Raw genomic sequence first — 21,979 nt, forward strand, 5'->3', positions numbered from 1 at the left:
TTCTACACTCTTAAAAGGTGTGAGTTGTGTGTTGGGTACAAATCTCCTCTCAAAGTATGGTAATAGAAGAGGGAAGGAGAAAAGGCTACAATAATTTCTCATTAAGGATGAGTAGCTCTTTCTCTCTCTAAAAGATAAGTGTGTTGTGTTGTAGAAAACTTATCTAGGGTTTTTCTCTCTGAATGACCTCTCATATTTTTGTGAGTAATGAGAGTATATATAGTATGGGTGAAGGGTAAGAAAGTCACACTTAAAATCCTCCAAGCAAAGAGTTTCACGGGTATCTCTCGGGTTGGCTCTTCTCGTGAGACACTCACAAAGTTGACAGCTTAGGACAACTCTTCAGCTTCCAGCTTATGCTTCTCACGTGGCTTTTTCGCGAGTAAGCTTCTCGCGAGACACTCGCGAAATTCACTTTTTTATCCAATAGGTGCTCGATTCTTTACCAACTTAATACTAAATCCAATATAATAAAATCTCATAAAATACAATGAACAAAATTAAAGCAATTACAACACTTTTTGTCATGGAATAAAGCTAACATAAAATATAGTTGTAAATCATAATTTTACATGATTTATGTGCTTTGGAAGTTATATTCACTAGTCATATACCCACGTGATACGTGGCAATAAATAATTATATTTTATTTATGGTATAATATATAATTTTTTTTTCTAAATTTTGTGGAAAATAATTTGTTCTCCCCAAAAACTTAAACACTTTCTAAAATTATTTTTCATTTATTTATTCCAAAAAATATATCATCGTTTTATTATTTGGATTTATTTGATTGATATTATTCATTTTTTAGGCGGTCCATATTTTGATAAATTATGTTATTGTGTGTTATATTTTCGTAATTTGTTTTTCCTGTACAACTAAACTGTTTGAGTTTCAAATATATTATTCAAAATTTTCATTCTCTTAAAAAGAAATTATTATATTTATAATTTTTCTTATCATAGGAGTAGCTTCGAACTATTAATTGGGTTTTGTTTACTAATATAGATACATGAAATTGGAATTGTATATTTCGTAAACATCCCTAAGTGACTATACCATATTATAAATTTAATATTTAAAATAATACGTAGGAAAAAAATAGAATTTATGTCTAAAATTGAACACTTCAACTATCAAAATGAAAGAAAATAATCAATATAACATTAAGAGAACATGATCTAATTTTTATTTTATTTTATTATATACACTTTTATTTATTAAGATTTTATTGCCTTTAACTGGATATTCAAGTCGCATTTTTGTTACTACGCTCTTGTTGAGCCTTCTCATTTGTCACATCATTGATAACATCATTATTCTTTTTAGTATTTATTTTTTGCTTTTAATTTTTTGAAAATATTAAATATATAAATATATTGGCTTTACAAATTCATCTTAGGTAGTTTTAACTTTACATATTCATTTATTTTAACTTTGATATTATAACTAAATAATAAATCAATGAAAAATAAAAATAAAAATAATGTCTATACATATTTATCTTGGGCTATTTAATTTTAATAGTTGATAGACACATTCAAATACATAGCCAACATTTTATTTTGATATAAATTCAAAATCTCATTTCCAAAATAACTAATTATTATGTAAAAAAAAAAAAAAATCAAACAAAAGCTAAAAGAGGAAGAGAGAAGACTTATGACAAAAAACTTAAAAAATCAAACACATTATCAAATCGTATTAACCAAAAATAGTATTATATAAAAAATACAATGATTCATCAACCTAAAATAAAGTTGCAAAAAAGAATATATATATATATATATATAATGAGATGAGTTCAAGTTACATCATTTTTATACCATTAATTCAAAATAGATCAAAGTCTAAAAATACACTACAGGTCACATCATCAATTTTCTAAAATTAATGTTTTATCTCATATTCCCATTAACTTCAATAAATGCCCCTCTCAATTTCTCATAGTCTCTTTCCATCCCTTTTCTCAGCAACTCAAACGTACAAATCTACTATCCTTCCATTTTTGCCACTTCCTCAACCCTTCATTTATTTTAAGGTTCTAAATAATTCCTCTTGTCACTTTTTTCCTAAAGTCTCAAATGGCATAAATCCATGAGAAGAGCCAGCTAGTTTGCAAAATAATAGAATTTAAAGTTCTCTACATGTATCAAATAAAATTCCCAACTCTATAATGTGCTCACTTTTTCTTTTTAGTGTTTGCTTTTATTTTTTTATTTTTTTTTATTTTGGGTAGAGTAGAGGATCAAAGTTTAGTGTTTGCTTTGATTTTTTTCAATGGACTTAGAGAAGTTAGTCTTGGATGTTCTTCTTCAATAAACCCCTTTCCATATGTAAAACTCACGCATAAATAATTAGTTTCCATATATGCAAAGTCCACCAAATTTGGGAGGGAAAAAAAAATCAGAGATACAACAATTTACAAAGTTTTCAACCAGTACTCCCAAAACTTATTCCAATCAGCCAACCAAATTAATTAAAAATAATGGAAAAAACAGTGGCAACAGCGGCAATAACAATAACAATAACAATAACATAGAGGAACTTAAAAGGCGAAACCAGAGACACCCATTAATCCTATGATCAAGAAAACAATATGCAAAAACCAAAAATAGCAAACCTCATAATATTGACAAGAATTCACTCCCACACTCGCCTTCACATTGCCCATTAAAATTAACCCACTTAAAAAAATGCAACCCAGGAACAACAACACAATTACAATTAATCTTCTAATACTTTTTCTGATTCATAGGTTGTTTTCAAATTTGTTATTGTACTAAATTAATTTATTAGGATTATTTAAAAAAATAATTGATTAGATTAAATCAAAAATCGAAGAGGAAAACAAAACAACTTAAAATACAAAATTGCACCACATCAACCATAAGTAAAGTTCTAAAGAATACAAATTTATCAACCTAAAGTAGAGATGCAAGAAAAATAAATCAACCAAAAATTAAGAGAGAGAGAGAGAGAGAGAGAGAGAGAGAGAGAGAGAGAGAGAGAGAGAGAATACCTTTTTTTGTGAGGAAAAACTATGCAAAGAATGGAAGAGAGAATGACAATTTATAGTAAAATGGTGTGAATAAGAATAGACAAAATAAGGAAGATGAAGAGAAAGATAAGAGTGGTATTAAAGTAGGGGATAGTGGGGAGATGAAAAGGTAAAGAGTAACAAATGTTGGACAAAGTCCAAATATTAAAAAAAAAAGGATAAATGTTTAAAAAAAATTATAGAAAATTAGAGAGAAATAGGATATTGACGTGGACGCTAATGTGGTTCAACTTGAGCATAGTAACAATAAATGCTATGCTTTAGATTTAAGATATATATAAGAATATATAGAATAGATATAGATTTTGAAAAAGAGAGAAAATATAAAGAAAAGAAAGAGAGGAAAATATATAACATGTGATTGCTTCAGCTTATATATATATATATATATATAGATGGTGGAATTAAATTAATAAGAAGTGGGGTTTATGGTGGAGATAGTGGTGGGAATTAAATTAATAAAAAGTGGGCTTTATGGTGGAGATAAGGATGAGATTTATTTTATATTTGTTAGTATTTTAAAATTGGAAAAAACTAATTTTAAATTGTTGAACAATTACAAAAAATATGATGGAAATTACATGGCTACTGACGTGGCTCAACGTGAGCGTAGCAACATTAAATGCTACGCTTCAGCTTTTAGTAATATATAGATAGATATAGATATAGATGTGTTTACATGTATTGATTTTGTCTTGGTGGATTTATTTGATGAGTGGGTTTATAATTTTTACAATGATGGCTACCTAAGTAGGGAAGATTTGGGGGTTTTGGCTTTTTAATGTGAAATCAATGGTGAATATAATTTTTATCGATTATTTGGAGTTAATTGAAGTTCTAAATTATTTGTCTTGGAGAATATTATGATTTTGGTGTCATGGGTCTCTTGATCATATTATATAAATCTTGTGAGAACTACTTATTAAGTGTGGAGGTTTTGATGTTAGAGATAATACCTTGAATGAATTATGAGAATAATGGGAGTCTATGCCTTGTAAATTAAGTTTTTGAGAAACTTTGGAAGTGGAATATATTATTTGTGAGGTTAAATACTAGGCTTGCCTAATTAATTGCTTATTTGGCAATTCCTAATTTGTATCTAGATACAATTTCAAGCTTTATGCTTATTATAATAAGTTTCCTTGATATTTTTTAGGCTCTAGTTAATCTCATTTGGAGCTCGGAGAATTAGGCTTTTTATGGATTGCAAGGTAAGTAGTTTTTTAATAGGAAAATTATTTTTGGGTCAAACACATTTTGGAAAATTATTTGTGGATTATCTTTTCTTAAAAAGTGTTGTGTTTTGACCTTATTATATATGATTATACATGAAAAAAGCATCATATTTGGTATTGCATAGGGGGAAATGCATGAATTGTTGGCATGGAAAATATGAGCATCTTTGATTTATCCTTTGATGATGACTTTCATGGATTTTATGGTATATTGGAAAATTTAAAGGTACTTATTTATCTTATCTTGTATTATTTGGGAAATAGATAGAAAACCTTTTTGGACAAAGAATGAAATTGAAAACTTTACAAACTTTATGGAAGTTTTGATTGTTATGTATCTGAAACCACCTGGATATAAGCTATATATTTGAAAGGGAATGTAACCTGTGAGCTTTATGGTGTTTTAACTCTATATCATGTGTGATTTCCTAGTGATCACCTAATTTGGTTTTTATAGTCTTTGTGACAATGGAATCAGATCTAGGTCAGTTCCTTTTCACTTTGAATGATGCGTTCTTCCTTGTTGCCCATGAGAGGAAGAGGTTCCTTGATTGTGTGTAGGTGAGGCTACTGCCCATGGGGCTAAAAGACCACATGCAAAAGAAGTCCTATTTGACGTGTTCTCCTTACTGCCCATGGGGGGAGAGACAAAACTTTGAGGGTATGGGAGAGGCTATTGCCCATGGGGACAACAGACTGCGTACCAGAGAGGACAATATCATGCTAGTTGTGAATAGGTGGATCACTTGACCAATCTATGTGGTAGTATGGTATCTTTGTGATAATTTACCTTATATTAGATTTAATGACTTGGGAATTATGTTGTTAGTGCTCACAGATTATAGTATATACTTTCATGGTATTTACTTTGAGAAGCTGTATTTCATTATTTGATCATTTTTGTCATACTATTGTTGAAAATGATCTTGCAATATTCTGTTAGAAATTTCCCAAATTAAAACATGCTTTGTAAATTGTTTATCATCATGAAACTTACATTTTCCCTACCCCCATTGATTATATTGCTTATAGAGCTTTGTCTCATCCCATTCTTTTACAAACTTTTTTAAAGTAGGCAATAGTCATTTTGAGACAAGTTTTTGTGGCTAGTAGTAGTTAGACTAACTACTAATGGAGGTTGGACTTTTGTGATGGAGATATTTAGATGATGTACATCCTAGAGTAGGCTTGACTCATTCTTTTGTATCTAATAGTGGTTAGGACTTTTAGACGTTTTTCTCATACTTTGGACTCTTTTGGGTTTGAAGCGTGACGCTTGGTACACCAATGCCAACTCCATCCTTATCTGCCACATCATCGCCTCGTCAGCATTTTTTTTAATCTTTTTCGTTATTTCTGGTCCGAAATTCGCATGGCTGTTTAGAGACCTTTTTGAGCTCTGGTTTCTTTGAATTTTATATACATGGAAAGCTCTAGCTGTCTTGTTTCCAATGGTTCTAGATTTGTTTGATTTGGAGCTACGATCATCGAGATATTATGCTCAAAAGGGAGGTGATACAAAGTTGAAAAATTTTGGACATCTTTCCTTGAAAAATTCATATCTTTTAATCCAGAGCTGATTTCGTCGAGCCCTTTTGGTGAAAATTAGCTAAGACCTTGTTATTCAAGATGGTCTAGCCCTTTCATTTCAATTCTTGCCCAATCAATATAGTTTATTGCTCATAGCCAGGTAAAAAACTGTTAGTTTTCCTGAAAAATTTAGTGAAGACATTATTAGGATTTTGGTATTTTTGTGATATCTCATTCATTTTAACTCTGATTTTGGCCCGTAAACTATCTTTCTGAAGGAAAAAATATTCCCTACAAGGTGATCCAAAATTAAATATGATCCAACAATTGGATCAAAAACTCAACTTTTTGACCATACCAAGTTAAGGTTTTAGTCAGATTTTCTGTAAAACAGGTTTGTCAAATGTTGTGACCTTCTGATTTACCCTTCAAACTTGTTGTATTTATTATTGCCCTCTTTTCCTTTGAAATCCATGATTTGTACCTTTTATAATTTTTTTTGGTTTTTATGGTCTTTGTTTCGTCGCGTGAATCAGGGTCGAACAAAATACAGTATTGAGAAAAGGGAATAGCACCACGGTAGAGATTAGGAAGAGAAAGGAGCCCATTATCGAAACACTAAAGGAAAAGTTTGCAAAAGAAGGGGAATGTGGGGAAGATTGGAGGATTCCCATAAAAGAAGCTTTATTAAGTGAAAGGACTATTGAAGGACTGAAGAGTGTGAAGGATTATGCCCTTGTGAAGGGGTAGTTCTACCGCAGAATGCCTGGTGGAATTCTAGTGAGGTGTGTTGTGCATAAAGAGGCCTAGAAGAAACTGGAAGAAGTACACAGTAGAACCTGTGGATTTTGCAGGGAAGTTAGTTTATATCGTAGGCTGCAGAGAGTAGGTTTCTATTGGTCTAGTATGAGCAAAGAGGAAAATTAAACTCAAAGTCAATGTGAAGCCTGCCAGATGGCTGTATATCGAAAGGAAAGTTATGCTGTGTCTACTAAAGAAGATTGGAGAAACCCTTTTGTTGAATATTTGGCTAGAAGAATTTTACCGCGAAAACACGAAGGCAAGTACAAGCTTAAAAGGTTAGTAACCCATTATTTCCTACAGGAGGGGATACTATTCAGGAAAGGATTTGGCGGAGACCCACTACAATGCCTGGGTCCAAAGGAAGCCAAGGAGATGTTGAAGGAAGTGCACTCCGACGAGTGCGGAGAACACCAAGGATGGAAGAAGTTGTATAGGTACATTCTACAGATGGGGTATTACTGGCCATGTTTGAAGAGGGATACAGTAGAATTTGTAAAGAAGTGCCACAGGTGTCAGGTACAAGCAAATCTTCTCAACATCCATCCTTAAAACCTATAAAGTATGGTAACATCATGGCCTTTCCACACTTGGGGGCTGGATTTGGTGGGAGCAGTCAATCCTCCCTCAAACAGAAACATTTGGATCTTTACCATACTACCCATAAGGGAATGAGTAAGCTAAGGCAACAAACAAAACCCTCATCAAGATCATTAGCAAAATGAGTCAAGATTATAGTGGAGGATGGCTGGCAGACATGTTATGGGCTTACTGTAGTTCACCCAAGTCTACCATAGGTTTCTCTCCTTTCTCGCTAGTATATGGAACAGAAGTTGTCAGCCCTAGAGAATTTATGATACCTTCTTTGAGAGTCCTCCATGCACAAAAGAAGGGAAACGAGAAAGATGTGTTCCTAGCCGAAAGATGCAAAAACTTGGAAGGATTAGATGAGAAGAGGGAAGAAGCCTAGGAGCATAGTCCCAGGCATAGGCAGAGGACGGAGGAAGCCTATGGAAAGGCCATAAAAGAGAGGCTGTTTGCAGAAGGACAACTAATATTGAGAACGGCACAACATGTCAGAAGAAGATTGGCGAGAACATCCAAGTTTGTGCCCAAATGGGAAAGACCCTTTGTGATAAGGGAGGCCGATGCAAATGGGTGAATGGGAATGACTTGATGTATCCCATCAATGGCAAATGGCTCAAACAGTATTATGCTTAAGTAGTAGTATGTAATTTTACCCTTCTTTGTATTTCCTCCAAGTGATTGCCCTTGTAAGGAATATCGTGTCACAAGCAAGTAATCCAATATTTTGTAATGTAAGCATTATCATGTGAAGAGAAGAAAGTAATGAAAGTGACATCATGACAAATGAGGTATTAGTAGAAAATACACTGTATTATAAAGCATGTCAATCATTATAGCAGAAGTAGTAATAAGTTACAAACCAAAAGCATATGTTATACTAGACTTAGTAGAATCTAATACTATATATAAAAGCAGAAGCCTTTTCCTGCAATAATGGAGATGCTGCCAAATAGGAAAAAATGCCTACTTTAAATTCTGCCACATTCACAATTAAAAAGTGATAATTAAAACCTATAAAGTATGGTAACATCATGGCCTTTCCACACTTGGGGGCTGGATTTGGTGGGAGCAGTCAATCCTCCCTCAAACAGAAACATTTGGATCTTTACCATACTACCCATAAGGGAATGAGTAAGCTAAGGCAACAAACAAAACCCTCATCAAGATCATTAGCAAAATGAGTCAAGATTATAGTGGAGGATGGCTGGCAGACATGTTATGGGCTTACTGTAGTTCACCCAAGTCTACCATAGGTTTCTCTCCTTTCTCGCTAGTATATGGAACAGAAGTTGTCAGCCCTAGAGAATTGATGATACCTTCTTTGAGAGTCCTCCATGCACAAAAGAAGGGAAACGAGAAAGATGTGTTCCTAGCCGAAAGATGCAAAAACTTGGAAGGATTAGATGAGAAGAGGGAAGAAGCCTAGGAGCATAGTCACAGGCATAGGCAGAGGACGGAGGAAGCCTATGGAAAGGCCATAAAAGAGAGGCTGTTTGTAGGACAACTAATATTGAGAACGGCACAACATGTCAGAAGAAGATTGGCGAGAACATCCAAGTTTGTGCCCAAATGGGAAAGACCCTTTATGATAAGGGAGGCCGATGCAAATGGGTGAATAGGAATGACTTGATGTATCCCATCAATGGCAAATGGCTCAAATAGTATTATGCTTAAGTAGTAGTATGTAATTTTACCCTTCTTTGTATTTCCTCCAAGTGATTGCCCTTGTAAGGAATATCATGTCACAAGCAAGTAATCCAATATTTTGTAATGTAAGCATTATCATGTGAAGAGAAGAAAGTAATGAAAGTGACATCATGACAAATGAGGTATTAGTAGAAAATACACTGTATTATAAAGCATGTCAATCATTATAGCAGAAGTAGTAATAAGTTACAAACCAAAAGCATATGTTATACTAGACTTAGTAGAATCTAATACTATATATAAAAGCAGAAGCCTTTTCCTGCAATAATGGAGATGCTGCCAAATAGGAAAAAATGCCTACTTTAAATTCTGCCACATTCACAATTAAAAAGTGATAAATTATAGTGTTTCACTACAATTAAAAAACTGTTTGAGAGCATCTTGGTATAAAAAGAAAACTAACCGCTTAAAGTAGTAAATTACAATCAAAATGATAGCTATATGGAGAAGGAGAAAGTGAGATCGAGAGAAAAGAGATTATAATTGTAAGCCACACCAAGATAGAAATAACTAAAGGCTAGCCATCACCATTAGTTTTCTTGCCACCACCCGTTCCCTTGCCATACTCCAACCACTGAAACTGCAGGCACACAGATATACAAGTGCTTACCATCAAACTGTTGGAACTACCACTGGTAAAGTTTTTTTTTTTTTTTTCTTAGATCTGGGAATGAAATATGACATAGTTTTGGGTTCTATCCCTACCAAAAATGGTGCTAATTGGTGGGTGTACTATTGTGGAATTGTATTGTGTTTTGGTTTAGGTTATTTAAATTTGGTTTAAATATGATTTAGGTTTGGGTATTTTGATTAAATAGGATTGGATTGCATTCAAGTTTTGTCTTTGATTGGTTTTGAGTAATAAATTTGGTTTAGAATGGTTTTTAATATCAGTTATCCGTGTTTCTTTTGGATATTTGGGTAAAATTCATTTTGAGTATTCTAGTAAAGTTTTCAATTATGAATTTACAATTTGCTTATGATTGAGGCATAAGTTTGGGTAAGTTATTCTTTAGCATGATTATCAGATAATAGATATTAATTAAAAGAGTTAAGGTTTCAATTTGTTTTTTTTTTTTCAATGTCTTGACAACGTTGTTGGGTGATCATTTAATAATTTTTGTCTTTTTCTAATTTTATTGTATTGGCTATTGTTAATTTTAATTCGTTATGCATAGACTTGGATGATGGGTGAATTAGAAATTGAATTCATAGATTGATGGGGTTGGAGACGTAATGGGTTTTGAAAATTCCAACCAATTATTGGCTTTTGTTGGCAGTATGTTTGTTGCTTTGAATGACTGAAAAAAGTTTCAAGGTTTGTATCATCAATTCCCTTTTTAATATATATTAACAAGTGTATCTAATATTACATTATAATTCAATTTTAAGAGCCTTGTTTTGCACTAGAACAACTACCCAAACAAGTTGAAAGGTTCGCATAGCCTAATTGTTTTACTTCTTCTTGATTTTATTTTCTAATGCAATTTTCCTCTTCTTTTCTTTTTTCTTTCGAATAAAGTACTCAATGTATACAGTTTGGCCTTTATACCATTTAGGTAGTTAAGCCAACATATTCACAATGAAAGATAAAAAGGAACCCAGAAAAAACAAAAAAGCTGCCTAAAAGAGAGGGGGGGGGGGGGGAACTCATTTGTTTAAGCAAAGAAATTAAAATTGATTTTAAAATACCTAACTTTGAAAAATTGAATATGAAAATCAAGTTTGCATGTTTGTAATCAGGTTGAGAAAATAGTATTATCAGGGGCTGTGAATAAAAATCGATTCATAAGTACTGTTCAGTGTGGAAAATTAAATAATGTATCACTATTAAGAAACACAAACTGTTTGAGATTGATAGGGCATAGGGGAAAAAGAGAGACATCTCAAGGCCGACATTACCATTAGTTTCCAACCATAGGAAAACTTTGTTTCCTCCACCATCGCTCCGCCAGAGCCATTACATGGTAGGTTCTTGTCTATGGATTGATACTCTGGGTATCTATCTATGGAGGAAAATGTTCAAATTAGTTGAATTAGAGGGTTTCATTGTTTTAATACTTAGGTTGGATTTTGATATAAAACTTTTTCTTTTTCTTTTTTAAAGTAGCCAATAATCGCTAATGATTAATGTATAATTTTTTTTTCTCTAGGTGATTGTGTTTATCTACTATGGAGTCTGTTGAGTTATCTACTATGGAATTTGTTAACTCACAAATTCTTCAATTCTTCATCCTCATCTATGACACTATTTCATGTCTTCTCCACTACTAAGTCTTGAGAGAGAGAGAGACAGATGAAGAAAAGAAGGTCATGATCGAATTCCAGTTGGAGAAGATGTGAAAAAGGAGGAGAATTATATGAGAAGAATTGAAAGGATGGGTTTTCTCTATTGGTCTTTCTCAGCAGCACATGCCACAAAAGCCAAACTTGTGTTGTTTCAATCAATTTGGGTTCTTTCATTTTTATTTACAACCTTGTTCCTTTCACTTAAAAAAAAAAAAAAAACTATTTTCCTTATATTTGAATCTCTTGGACTCCTCCCTCTACCCCTCATTCAAACCCTTTTTCTTTCACTCCTACAATGGTTGGCCAATAATTAATTAGACACACTTTAGCTCCACACATTATCTCACATAGGTCTTTCTACTTGATATGCTTTTAAGTGCCTAAATTTTGGTGGATTTGTATTTGTGTGTATTTTTCCTTTGGTTGCCTTTAGATGTAGGAATTGGAAAATTTGTGTGTGTGTGTGTGTTTTTTTTTTTTTTTTGGCAATAATCGCTATTTTTTTTTCATAATCTATTTCACTTTCTATAGTACTATTAACATATTTAAAATAATCTGGTTTGATATTGCAGGGACATTCTCACAACTTTGGAGATTGGTACCACTCTCCTGGCTCATCAAATATGTAATGAGTAACCTGTTTTACAGTGAGCATAGAGCATTATAGTAAATCCCAACCACTTATTATATATACACATAAGTTAGTATCACAGAAAATGGAGTCCCCTCCTCACACAGTCAATTGTTCTTCTTCCATGTGTTCACAAAAAATCAAATAAAGGTATCCATGGTTGAGTTCTTTACTAACATCTCTTGTCCATGTATAAGAACTGTGTTTTGAAGCATATTTGAATGCCAAATGTTTGTTGTAATGTTTGATAGAAAATCTAACAGCCTATGTGCAAAGAAATATTTGCTACTACAAATTGCCAAACCATTTGGACTAACTTTATAACAATTCATAATTCATTATTATTTTCACTTTTACTTCTCACAAACTTTTATGATTAGAGTAATATGTAATTCATGTTTGATTATTTTAAGAATTCCACTAACTTCAAACACACAACACGGTCAAAATAGAAGCTATTTTGATAAGAATCCACCCAAGAGTGACTAGATTCTAAGAGAAAGACCAAATTTTAGGAAACTGACCTCAAACAATAAGAAATAAATTTTAGAGAGAATAGAGAAGATTAGGAGAGAAACTAACTAACAGATATTAACAGCTTCTACGATAAAAGACTAACAATTCCCTAACTCTAATGCAGCAGCTTAGGACAGGTGTATGTTAAGCAACATCAACAATAACAGATATGACATCAAGTCAACTACAGTAGAAACATCGCTGGCATTGCTTGATGACTCTGAACATATTCTATATTATTAACTAATATAATAGCTTATTATATTTTTCATTTTTAAAATAATGCAATAATCCTTTTTTTTAACCTATTGTTTGGTTACTAAGAAAATGAAGAAAAATAAGTTGAAATAAAGTTCTAGAATTTTAAATATTTCTCAACTATGTATAACATAAAAAATCAAAGTACAAGGTTTTTGGAAATAATTCTCCACACTGGAATGACTATCACTGATATTTACTTATAGTTGTACAAGTAGGATTATGCAAGCTACATGGAAAATTTTGATGCAGAGGCTAACTATGATTAGTCATGATTTATTATTGCATAATATTCTATTTGAGTTTGACAAATATTTGATTTGATGCAATGATCTTCTGTGTTTTGGTTTTTTTATTTTTTTTATTTTTTTTTATTTTTAAGAATGAGACTAATTTTCAGGATTTATGATGGTTGGACCAATTCTCAACTTAAAGTTGCTGCATAACTAATGTTGGTGTTGCTGTTGGAGGCTTAAGTAGCTGCAAAATTGCTGGTGTTGTTGTTGGAGGTGTGATTAATGCTTTGATAGATTTGGTGTGTCATTATATAAATCAATAAATTTAGAATGATAGTATTTATTTTTCATTCAGGAGTAGAATTAAGAGAATAGCTCAAATTGTTATTTACTTTAAGATTTAATAATTAGTTGGTGCAGTATTTGCAAATTTCATCCAGAATGAGAACCTTGAAGTCAAAAAACATCTTGGGCTAGGAAATAGTAAAGGTATGCTTGACTTAACTAAAATTTACTTTCAATTGGTACTGACTTTCACCTTTGAGTAATTTTTCAAATTTTCTTTCTCCTAAATTTTCATTCCATAATCATAGGCCTTTAGTTGTTTGGATTTGTTGACTTTTGGATGACCTTTTAGAACTATGAGACAAAATTTCACCAACAATGGTAGATTCAGAATGTGATTATCTAAATATGCACCATGTAACAAAAAATAGGATTTAATTTAAAAACCTGCATTTCTGTAAGTGGTTTGGTAGACATACTTTGAATAACTCTAAATGGTTCACATCAATATCTGGTTTGTTTTCATGCTTTCAATTTAGCCTAAAACATACTTATGATATCCATATTTGTTTACAATAAGAATAAGTATATGCTTCAAGCATGAATGATTTCCTGGGGCATTTTGAAGTGTATTTATTGGAAATGGTTGCTGATCTTTTAGTTCTTTTAATAGTGTTGATCTATGTGTTTGGTTTGATTGAACAAGGATGGCCAAAGAAAATTTTGCAATTTCTTTTCCAAAAATTGTTGAAACATAGTGACGTGGGTAATTTTAGAATAATTATTAGCAAAAATGTTTTGTCTTTGATATGGAACAATTTCGTTAAAGACCAATGGACTTTAGTGACATCATAAGTCATCTATTCAAGATGTCAACAGTAGTAAATATTTATTTGTTGTCTCATATATGTATATATATATATATATATAATAGCACTGTAATGAGAAAATTGAGGTAGCCAATATCATAAAAATTGCAAGGAAAAATCATTTTAGTACCTCTAAATGTTCTGGTCAAACTAATGTTTTATATGTTTAATAATCCAAGCTAGCATCAATAGCAACACTACAATGTCACATACTAGTAGTAATAAGTGCTAAGCAAAATAAACGTATTGTGAAAAGAGAAAGAAGAGAAAACCATAGAATAGCTAATCACAACTATAGAAATAAAATAGTCAAGTACATAGCAGAAATCACATAAGGCCGGTAATAAGAGGATTATCCTGGGAATCATCAGGGGTAGCCACGCTAGAAAGAAGTTATGCACGATGAGCCTCCAAGTTTGCTGCCTCCTTTTTCAAGCTCTCAATCCTGGCATCAATGGTGTCAATAGTGGGCTGAACCTTCCTCCTAAAGAAGACAAGAGCAATCTCTCGAAGTTGATTCAGCACAAAGCCTAACTCAACTCAACACGGATCAACTCTTGGATCACTGCCCATCACTGCCCTCCACTGTAGGATCTTCTCCGCAGAAACCATGTCAACAAAGTTATGCTGGATGTCATTCAAAACATAGCCCAACAACTTGAGGAAGTGCTCCCTAGCAGAACGATCAAGGGGGAACTTTTGCATGAAATCCCCATGATCCTAGTAAATGGCTTGCAGATGATCTAGATAGTCCTTAGGCACTCGGTATCCATGAAAGTCCACATAAGGAGGACCGATACCCTAAAAATCCACAAGGTCAAGATCATTGCTCTCCCCCTGCTCGAAACGCACAAAGAAAGAAGTGACCTCTTCCATAAGATCAACAGCAGTGACAGAACTATTCCCAGCCTCTATCACAACACTCTGGGCTCCCTCAGCATGCGACAAACCTAAAAAGGGCAGAAAGATGACACATAAGCCTTCATGGTAAGGAAAAAAAAAAGGTTAGAGAGAGTGGGTAAAGTTGAAAAGTAAACTTACTAGATCCAGCAGGAGTAGGTTCTATAAGAACACCTACAACTTCTTGCTTCTCAGGGACCTTAGAGCCTACGTGGCACGATGGCACTCATGGTAAGAAGAAGCGTACATAAAAAAAAAAAAAAAAATTAAACGAGAGAGAGAGAGAGAGAGAGAGAGAGAGAGAAAGAAGAAAAAGCAAAGGAAGACAGTTCATACCTATAGTCACGGGAATGGAAGATGGAGTAAGCACTAATGAAGGCCCACCTCTAACCTCCTGAGAAAGGGCAGTAAATGGGTCGCTAGAGGATATGACAGGAGGAGTGGTGAGAGGAGACTCCTTAGTCTGAGCACCCGTGGGAGAAGCATCACCCCTTGGAGGAGTGGAAACCTTAACAGAAATCCCCTTGGTAACAAGACCAGGTCCCTCTGGAATCTTCTCTTCAACAGGGGCTCCCTTCTCGGCAAGAACTGGCTTTGGTGAAGGAGTCAAGGCCTTGGTAGAAACATCACTAGCAGCAGTAGCAATGGCAGCAGCCATTTCATTTGCAATCATCTTGGCATCTGCAAAGAATCCCTTCATGGAAGCATCAGAAGCTGTAGAAACCCCTCCTTCCTCGTGCGTACCATCCTTGGCAGAAGTTGCCTCGGTGTCAGCAGTGGGCCTAACGGGAGCCTCCTCGCTCATAGGAACATAAGAAGAAATGGGCTCAGCCTTAATTTGAATATAACAAGAGTAAGGGGAAGGGTGAAAAGAAAGACAGCAAGGTAAGGAGTAATGATACACACAAAAAAAGAAACAAAAATGGAAGAGAGACTTACCTCGACCTTGCCAAGTATAATAGTCCGTGTGGCAAAAGTGACCTCTTTGGTGTAGATGGAAGGAGGTTCAGATGGAAGAAGGTTCACAACTTTCACTTTCCTCTCCTAACCCGTGGGATACTCACTTGTATGCCAAAACCACCCTTGCTACTCTTCCTGCTACTTAAATATGCCAGAACTTTTTTGCTCCTGGCATATCTATTGACACCCCATTTTGCAATCTGCATTTAACCTCACATGGAGGGTAAAATGGTACTTTCATCTTGGAAATATGCATCTTGATTCTGGCCATTAGATCCTTAATCTCATTTCACTAAATGATCTTGATGTTGTAATGATCAAATCGACTGGTCATAAGCCCTAATCGGACCACCAGATTGAAAGTTATCATCAAATCAAGTTTTAATTACTGAGATGCACTATCACAAATTGAGTCTGACTATATGTGATTATGAATAATTTATTTCAATTGGTTATAAGTGTAATCAATTTAATATCAATGATGTATCATAATTTAATTGGTTAGGACTACATTTTATGGTGAGGTTGCATACACCTAATTAATTAGATAGTTAAACATTAATTATTTAATGAGTAATTTGTGCAATTATCTTTTAATTAGAGTAAATTTGAAACTAATTAAGTATGAAATTGGAGTGATTGGAGCCATTTAATGTTAATTGGGAGCTAATTTGGGACTTATTAATGTTAATTGCACTGAAATCATTTTCTAACAAATGACCTCTGCTCACTATTTCATTGATATCTCTCAGAATATTTTGAATCTGTGAATGAGGTTAATGTTTATAGAAACTAGACATCTGGGGCTTCAATTTGAGTACAAGAACGAGATAATTTTGATCAGAATTGAGTTAGATATGATTTTTCGAAGATGGCTCTATAGGCTGTTACAGCAGCTACGGAAAAACCAAATTTTGGCTTGCTCACCACTCTTACCAATCTCTCCATTTAATGCACCAGATTTTCCTCAAGGCTAAAATGAAGTATAGGTTCATGATCCTTGTCAACTCTCATTAAATGGTCTTCCATTCATATTCCCTCCACCACTACTATATAAACTCTCCCCCTCCTTCATTTCAGCACACAAAAACTCCCATCTCTTCCCCTCTCTTGAGTTCTAGTGAAGTTGAGTAGTCTTGTCATATCTTGGTCTTCCTGAGACTCAAGGTATTGAGTGAGACTCACTCTTCCTTTCCTAACTCTTCTTTTCCTCCACCCTTAGGATCTCTACCAAGAGTCTTTACTTCCACCATATGGATCTTGCATGAAGGTATAATCCCTTTCTGTAACTTGTTTCTTGTGTTGCTATGATGAGAATTTAAGATTAAAGCATGATAACGATCATTTAAATTCTTTTGAATATGTTTGAATGTTCTTAGTTGTTCTAATATGTTCTTCACATGTTCTTGGTTGTTCATCATATGTTCATGCATAATACTAGTTTTAATCTTAAATTCACATCAAAAATATGAAAAAACATGTTTGTTTCATAATTCTTTCAAATCCTTGAATCTAGGATATCACTAATCACACACATTCACTAGAATTTATTTTTCAATCCAAATACAATATTTAGTAAATGGAATTAGGGTTTATCACATGCACACACATTAAATTCAATATGCAAATTGATTGACATATTAGGTGATATGATATGAATGTTGGTCACCATAGTCTAGAAGACCAGTTTCACTGGGCAAGGTTGGTGCCTAACACCTTCCCACCTTGTAACATAACCTCTGAACTTAGATCAAGGGTTAGTAGATCAAATGCTTATCCATGTAATTTTCAATTTTTAGATTGTAACTAGGAAACAAAGCCATATACTTTTATTTTAGATTGTATCTAGGACCAAAGCCATGTAATTTTCCTATGATCAATGTAAATTCGATTGAAAATTAATAAAATGAGGAATTTTTCAATTTTAGTTTTCTTATTTATCCTAATAATTAAATAAATGGCGACTCTATTGTAAAACCCTTAATCTAAAAGGGAAAATATAATTAGTCAAACCTCCATTTTGAGAGGCAATAACACGACTCCACCCATTCATGTGGGTTTGGCCTAACACTCATAAAAAAGGGGGTCGGAGGCGCGGTCTCTCACAATATGCAATCATAGACCTGATGGGAACAAGTGTGGGTTTGGAGAAAGCAAAGCATGCAAGCCTTGAGGAGGTATGAGTGAAAAGCCACGGCTACCCATGATATCTTCACAAAAGGAAGCCATAATAGCCTGGCAATAGGCATGCATAGGAGCAGTACAGAGGCCCAATTTGTAACGCCCTATGTTAAAAAAAAGAAGATGATGTGGTTAGACTTTAGAGACCCATATGACTCCCACCTACCCCACTCCCCTCAACCACACAATTCTCACAAATATCCCTCCCTCTTTGACCGGCCCTTCTCTCCCTCTTATTTTGTTTTGTCTTCATTTCTTTTCTTTTCACACAAACACATACTCCTCTCTCACTTCCCTCTCACTCCCATTGGTGCACCTCTATACCTCCACCTCCACCATCTTTTTTCGGTGAAGTTTACTGGATAACTCCATAGGAAAAAGCTAAGGCTCACTCATCTCTATGATTTAAGGTAAAAATTCCAAATCTTTTGGTGGGTTTATACGCTTTTTCTTGAGGTCCTTTTAATCTAAGTTTTGATAATGATATTCATGTGATTTATGAGCTTTGGAAGTTATATTCATGTGTTTATATGTATAGGTTTGGTCTTGGTGGATTTATTTGATGAGTGAGTTTATGGTTTCTACATTGGTGGTAATCTAAGGTTTGTTATGGTGAAAATTTGAGGGTTTTGGCTTTCTAATGTGAAATAGATGGTAAATATAATTATTATTATTTATTTGGAGCTAGTTAAAGATTTAAATTGTTAGTCGTGGAGGATATTGTGATTTTTGGTATCATGGGTCTCTTGTTGATGTAGTGTAAATCTTGTGGGAACTACTTATAAAGTGTTGAAGTTTTGATGTTAGAGAAAATACCTTGAATGATTTAAGTCTATAAATTGGAGTCTATGCCTTCTAAATTAAGTTATTGAGAAATTTTGGAAGTGAAATACATTATTTGTGAGGTTGAATACTTAGGGTTGCCTAAGTAAATTCTTATTTAGTGATTTCTAAAATTTGTAGCTAGATGCAATATCAAGCTTGATACTTATCGTGATAGGCTTGCTTGGTATTGTTTAGGTTCTAGCTAATATCATTTGGAGCTTGGAGAATTAGACTTTTTGTGGGTTGCAAGGTAAGTGGCTTCTTAATGGGATTTTTGGAAAATAACCATGTTGCATAAACATTGTTTTTGGGTCAAACACATTTTGCAAATTATTTGTGGAACTATGTTTTCTTAAAAAGTGTTGTGGTGTGACCCTACTATATATGATTATATATGAAAGCGCATCATGTTTAATATTGCATATGAGGAAATGCATGAATATTTGGCATGGAAAAGAAAAGTATATTTGAATTCCCTTGATAGTGGATTTCATGGATTTATGGTATTATTTGGAAATACTAAAGATGTGTTATCTTTACTTGTATTATTTGGGAAATTGATAGAAAATCTTGTTGACAAGAAATGATTTTGAACAATTTAGGAACTTTGTGAAATGCTTGGATATTATAAAGTTTTATGAAACTAATCAGAAATGAACTACGGGTTTCAATTTCATTTAGCTGTGAGCTTTATGTTGTTTTTGTCCTTGTGCTAGGACATGTGTGATTACCCCAGCCAGATACCGCAGTCTTTGTGAAATTGGTATCTTGGCACCTTGTCTTTGTGGTGGTTTAATGTCTTCGTAGCATAATTTGATGTTTTTGTGGAATAATCGATGTCTTCGTGGCATAATTGTTGTCTTCGTGGCATACCTAACATCTTTATGGTGGCTTGTCATATGGCCTTGGGTTAGACTTTTAGGTTTTCAAATGGTGTTTTGATAGCTCACAGTATATAGTACGTAGTTTCATGTTGAAATATTTTGAGAAAGCTTGGTGCTACATTTTTTAATCATTCTTGTCATTTTATTAAGAAAAATGGATTTGCATGATCAAAATGGAAATTCCTAAATTATAACACATTTTGTAAAATGCTCATTATCATGAGACTTGCATTTCCCCCACCCCCATTAATTATGCTACTTATTGGGCTTTAGCTCATCGCATCTTTTAATAGTTGTTTTGATCAATTAGCTATGCCTCGGGTATGGAGCTTACTTTATTTGGTGGTAATTAGAGTGCTATGTTAAATTGAGAGACTTTTGCTGTAAATGGCTGGTGACTCAATCTTGCTATGTTCAACGATGTCGTGATTAGCTCTATTGGAGGTTGGGCACTTCAAGTTTGTTAGCTTTAGGCGTGGTAGGCCTAGATTTGATGTTGAGTTGATTCTTGATAAGATTGTGACCTTGTGTAATCTATTTTGAGTTTTGTAATATATTCATGCATTATATGGAGGCACATGATTTTTAGTTATTGTTTGTGAATGTGCTATATAGCTCTGACTTGTAATGGGGAGATTTCAGTATGGTTATATATTCTTATTATGTGGAAAAGGATAGAAAAATCTCCTACAGTTTCTCTCTTGATGGTTCTTTTATCATGCTTTGGACCCTCTTGGGTTTAGGGCATGACACACTCTTTGTAGGCTAGGAATGGTGACAATGATGAAGGGCTTCCTATAATAATCAAAGGCATGTGGATGAAGAAAAACGCGAACCAAAGTAGTAGAATCCTGAACCAAAGTGAAATCATCACAAACATCTTGGTCAAGGCCAAACTGCCTTCTCACCCTATGTGTAGAATAATGCACATACTTCATCCCTTCATCAACCAAATAGGGCAACTATCCAGCTTTGGTGGCGACTAGATATGTGAGTCCCCTCTCATCATAAGCAACTGAAGGAGTGGCTGTACTAGCAGTACTCATGAAAGGCCCTATCACCGAATCAGTACAAGTATAGCCAACCCCAAAATTCCTTCAAGCCCTCCATGAAAAGCCCACTTCCTTATCAAAAAAATTCTCAACAAGATGACCAATAGGCTTCAACCCAGCCCAATGAAAGGCCAAAGGGAACTAATTAACAAAGCCCCCGTAGAAATCAGTGATCACCTTGGGACAAGTCTGAAACTTCTCCTTCGCATAGCGAACAGACTTACACTTAGACAAATGCCTAGAACAACTCTCCCAAAGAAAATTTTGCAGAATAGTGCTGTGGACAGAAGAGGTGACTATATGGTAGGAACCCCCTTCCTGCTCATCATTTTGCAAAATGTCCAACTAAATGTACAAATGGCCTAAGAAAAAAGAAGCCAGCGAAAAACTCACCCTAGTAGAAATCTTAATGGCTAATCGAAAATATACAGGCTTTATAGCAAAATGAGGATGGGAGCCAAAAACAAACTTACATAACCCAAAAATGATGAAGGCAGCACGACGAATAGCAGTAGAAGCCTTGGTAAAAGTCCTAATCTAGTTAAATAGCTTTGCATTGCCACCGCCAAGCTCCTTACGCAACTCTACTTCCATGGCCTTCTCATCAACAGAAAGTTGGATGTCTGAAGGTTCGATGTCACCAAGGATGGGAAGCAGTAACTGATTAGCCAAATCTTCCAACGTTACCGTTAGTTTCCCGCAGGAATGGAAGAATTTGTGGGTCATGCTACACCAAAGACGGACCAAATGCAAGAGATGGAACATGTCATGGTAGTTTTTTAAACTTCGTGAGGAAAAAACGGCCTTTAAGACCCCGGCCCGCCGTTGCGCCTCCATGAAACCCACATTGGAAAGTTCATGGTCAACCTAATCCTTCCAACCCAATGACGTACTCGACTCAAACTTAAATAGAATGGGGACCGGTAAGGTTTCTCCACGGCAAACGGCAAGATCGGGGATAGTAGTCGGCAGCAATGCCCAAGACATATCGGTGGCCTGTTGCTCCAAAGATAGCCAAACGCGAATCGCTGGTGGGGACAAGTAGTCACCAAGTCCACTGGAAAACGTGAATGAACATCGTACCACGAGTTTATAAAAGGAGGGCACTTACTATCGAGGTCATGAGCCATCCCCTCCTCCTCAGAATGCTCTAATTAAGAGAGAAAGA

At 34.3% G+C, this 21,979-nt stretch overlaps 1 long non-coding RNA gene across 3 annotated transcripts; it reads left to right on the forward strand.

The window, feature by feature from the left end:
* The first annotated feature begins 9,295 nt into the window (after positions 1–9,295).
* Positions 9,296–17,754, forward strand: LOC136061649 (uncharacterized). 3 transcript variants are annotated; one of them, XR_010623488.1, is made up of 4 exons: positions 9,296–9,560; positions 11,787–11,995; positions 13,002–13,344; positions 14,381–17,754. It is a non-coding gene; the product is annotated as an uncharacterized LOC136061649 (long non-coding RNA). The 3 variants fall into 3 exon arrangements; XR_010623487.1 differs by lacking the exon at positions 14,381–17,754 and having other exon boundaries at positions 9,300–9,560; positions 13,002–13,392; XR_010623489.1 differs by lacking the exon at positions 14,381–17,754 and having other exon boundaries at positions 9,300–9,560; positions 13,020–13,392.
* The last annotated feature ends 4,225 nt before the right edge of the window (positions 17,755–21,979 follow it).

This window comes from Quercus suber, unplaced genomic scaffold (assembly GCF_002906115.3).
Source record: "Quercus suber isolate HL8 unplaced genomic scaffold, Cork oak 2.0 scaffold_337, whole genome shotgun sequence".
Taxonomy (NCBI): Eukaryota; Viridiplantae; Streptophyta; class Magnoliopsida; order Fagales; family Fagaceae; genus Quercus; species Quercus suber.